Source organism: Setaria italica, chromosome V (genome assembly GCF_000263155.2).
Source record: "Setaria italica strain Yugu1 chromosome V, Setaria_italica_v2.0, whole genome shotgun sequence".
Taxonomy (NCBI): Eukaryota; Viridiplantae; Streptophyta; class Magnoliopsida; order Poales; family Poaceae; genus Setaria; species Setaria italica.
Genome location: NC_028454.1, coordinates 29,383,333 through 29,387,342, shown reverse-complemented (window position 1 = coordinate 29,387,342; position 4,010 = coordinate 29,383,333). Strand labels below are relative to the sequence as shown.

General features: G+C 55.2%; 1 protein-coding gene across 1 annotated transcript in view; it reads left to right on the top strand.

Moving 5' to 3' along the window:
• The first annotated feature begins 3,190 nt into the window (after positions 1 to 3,190).
• The window catches only part of LOC101784201 (S-type anion channel SLAH2), a 12,420-nt gene continuing 11,600 nt past the window's right edge, over positions 3,191 to 4,010 (top strand). The window contains exon 1 of the mRNA XM_004969151.2: positions 3,191 to 3,624. The gene's annotated coding sequence lies outside the window, so the exon portion shown is untranslated. The remainder of the gene's footprint in view (positions 3,625 to 4,010) is intronic.

Below are 4,010 nucleotides of genomic sequence, written 5' to 3'. Positions count from 1 at the left end.
AAGGATGGAGAGAACGGGAGAGGAGGAAGGAGCTACGAGAGCGGGGGAGGGGTGACTTCAGCTTCGCTGCGGGCCGCCGCCGCCACCTCGGTGCTGGCTGCTAATGGCGGCGGCCAGACTTGGAGGTTTGTGCGGTGGTTTTTCTAGGGGTGGTGGAGGAGCCCCTCCCGTCGCCCTGCGAGGCAACGTGGAGGGGGCAACAGTCTGTTTCGATGGAAAATGATTTTCAAGGAAGAACTAGCGCTTGTTTTGCTTAGGGCTAAGCCATCCTTGAAACAGGAGCTTGAAACTTGGTTATATAATTTCATATAGGTTTTACACCCCTTTCCTTTTTCCATTTGGGACCGGAAGTCCTACACCAATAAATATCTCTTTTTTGCTCTTATATATCTCTGCCTAATATTAAAGTGCGGTTGTTTCTTCCAACCGTTGTGGTTGTTTTGCAAAAAAATCTCTCAACTTTTTCATAATCAACCCGCAGTTCTTATAATAGTTCTTGATGATTTTGCAAAAAGGTCGCCCAGTGCGCCGCGCCGACCTGCTCCAGGGGCACGCCGTGGCGAACGTGGGAAGGACACCGTGCCGAGGCTGTCCGCAACATGGAGACGAGGCGATGCGGAGCAGCAGAGGCTGCACCTCTGCCATGACGTACCTCGCAGCAGTGTCGCGGTAGTTGACACCGCCTAATGCATGCACCATCCAGTGGGCGGTGTTGGTGAGCGCCACAGCGAGTTGCTGCGCTCTCTGGTGGTTGACGTCGGTGGCGAGGTGTGCGCTCGTGCCAACGAAGATGTCATTGGCGGGGAGACCTGAGTGTTCCAGCCTTGCAGCAGGATGCAAGATGACAGACACGCCGGCGGTCTGTTGGCCAAATGTTGGCGGCCGTCGACGTCCACACCTTGCGCACAGACGATGACGGCGAGTGCGAGGGCCACGCGGACCAAATTCCCAAACGCCGACCTCACCGAAAGAAAGCCAACGCACCAACATATTGTGAAGCGAAGCTAACATATTAGGAGCAAACGAATAATAATGTGAGAGCAAGTAAGGAACCGTAGCAACGTACGAGCATTTCTGCTAGGATATAAAAAGGTCAGTAGAAGCTTTCCTGTTTGCCTTAAAAAATAATTAATTCACGACCCAAAGACTCGACAAAGAAGGGTTACACATTGTTCAAAGGCATAAGCCACGATAAATCGTGGAGACCTATAATTTTATTATACAATCAAACATAGTGGTAACTCCTATAAAAGATGTTTTCCGCTAAAAGCACTCCTAGAAAAGGTTAGCACGGTTAATTACTTAATTAGTAATCTAGATGCTATGCTGTCCCCATAAAATAGCCATTGTTAAGCAACCCTCTCGCTTAGTCGCTTGGCCCTTTGATCTTGGCCGGTCAGTTACGGTACTTATCTGGCCCGGTGAATGCGTTGGGGTCACCCCACTTGGAGCCTTTGCTAGCTTTACCGGCTTTCGTTCGGATCATCGGAGTGCTCTGGAAACCAGTTGTTGCGCAACGCGACGCCTCCCAATCATCCGACCAGGGCCTGCGCAGCTGCGTACGTACGGTGACTTTATCTTTTGCTTGGCTCACACAGCGCCAGGCATCGTCCGCCTCGGAGTAGGAGATGCAGATACCGCCGCCACGAGCTGCCGCCTACCTGGACTGGGCGGATCGGGTCGGGTCGGGTTTGACGAGATGCATGAGCGGTGGACCCGGTTGGGTGGGATTGCTCTTGTGGCTGGAGTGCGTCGGTCGCGAGCCTGGCAGATCGGTCGGAGTCGGGTCGAGTCGAGTGCGGTATGCGCGAGCGAGGCGGCTCAGGTCGGAGTCTTGGTCCAAGAATGGCGACCGTGCTAAAGATAGTGGTCTGTTGGAAAGGCCGAGCGTGCGTGCGTGCGCCAACAGCTGGCAGCCAAGCAGAGCGCATTTTCACACTGTTAAAAGGTGCAGAAACGAAAGAAGAGGAGCATACTACACTGGAGTGTATATAATCTGAGTCAGATCATCGGAACGAGCGAAATGTCAGGTAGAAAGTGCAGGTGCACTCGAGTAAACGTACCCCCCGTGTGAAGTGACCGTGTCAAATGAAATCTGTTATGTGATGATGGGTTGTCGATCCCTTGTTCCCAAAAAAAAGAATTGGAGATGGCCGCCAACCTGCTATGATATATTAGCTAGCTCCAGAGATGCACAGGTCGGGGTGGAAAAGAAAAAAAAAACTATATCCACACCGTTCCTAATTTTCACTCTCTCGAAGCATCTACAGCCGACATATATGCCCAGGTCTGGTAAAAGAACAAAATCTTGATCCACCATGCTATGCCGGGTCGGAGCAGCACAGCCACCGTGCCCTAACGGGTTTGGTGCGTGGTAGCCGCGCGCGTTGCACCAAAACACACACAAGTAAACGCCTAGTGGCTGGCGCCTTTTGGTGCATGCGCTCATTAATGGCAACAGACCATGCACAACCTACTGACCCCTGCCCGGCTGCCCGTCGTAGTGCCGCGCCATATACTGTACCAACTACAAGCTCCTAGCCGTAGCCTTTTTCTTCTTTCTTTCTTTCACGTTCGTCGACGACGTCGCGCGTCACGCACAAGCTCTCCGGCTAGAGCTGTGTGGAGAGCCACTCGCAAACTTTTACTACTGGCTTGGAGCCTTGGACGACCTAGAAGAGCGAAAACGAAAGCCAACCAAAACCAATATAATAATGACAAGCAGCAGCCCGGCTCCCTCGTCCGGCCCGGCGCGCGACGACGACCTACCTTGCCGGCCGGCGGGGGCTAGATCCTTCCTACTTGGCGCTCACGAGGAACCCGGCGGGCGGGCACTGGGCACTGGGCACTGCGCACTGGCCGCGGCCTCTGATAAAGATGCACGCATGTGGTGGCCACTACCTGCCGGCCCGGCTCGCCCGCCCCGGCCCCGCGCGCGCTGACGTCGTGAACCCGCAGCATAGCACTCGGCCATGTCGCGCGCGCGCGCGCAGGTCATCATATCATATGATCCGAGCCGTCGCCCCATCGTGCGTGACCTAAAATCCTCGCTAGCTAAATCTTGCCCGCGCGACGGCCGTCATTGCCCGTCTACGTGCGCGCACAATGATCCCGGGCTGATGGCCTCTCTCTCCGGTTCGCTCCCCTATAAAAGCGCCCGGGCACCATGGCTGCCGAGGCGCCGAGAGATCGACCAGTGCGAGACCCACTAGCTAGAGCGCGCAGCAACTTGCATTGCTCCTCCCGCCCTTCCCACCACCACCACCAACCAGCACGGCGCGGCGGCTGACCCCTGGCCGGCCGGCCGGCTCTCTCGCTAGCTCTCGAGAGTATTTGGCGTGCTCCGCCCGTCATCGCCCCCGCTCCGGGCGCCAGCCCGATCGATCACATTGCGCCGCGTCGTTCTAGCATCATCCCGCGGCCGCAGATTCTCTGGGGCTTGGACTTGGAATCAACAGAAAAGCAGCAGGAGCCGACTACTTCTACTACTACCTGCCGCACCGCGCGCGCGCCGCCGAAGGCACGTACGCCAAGTTACCCGCGCGCCCGGCGGCTGGGTGGCGGCCAGGCTTTGGAGGCTAGCGAGGCAGGCGCTACTACCGCATCTAGGCTGCTGCTGACCAGGTATGTACTGCTACGCACTCGTCATGTACTAACTACTACCAGTACATCGTCCCGTTTCCTCCCCCAGATTTTGCCGCGATTCGTACTGCGTTGTTTATATTGCTTGCGGATACATATCATATATATGCGTACTAGCTACGCGATAAGACGACGTGGACGTGGACGTCCCATGATGTGGTTTGTTCGTTCAAATAAGAAAACGACCATGTGGAATTTTGTTTCTGACCCAACACAAACAAGTTAGCTAGGGGTTTGGTTTGGTCGATCCATCGATCGAGCTGTATGTATTGTAGCATGACAGCATCCAGTCTGTTGTGCTCCAACTGATCGGGATTATTCAGTGAGGGTGCGTTTGGTTGCGAGGACTAAGTGGGACTGGGACGGGA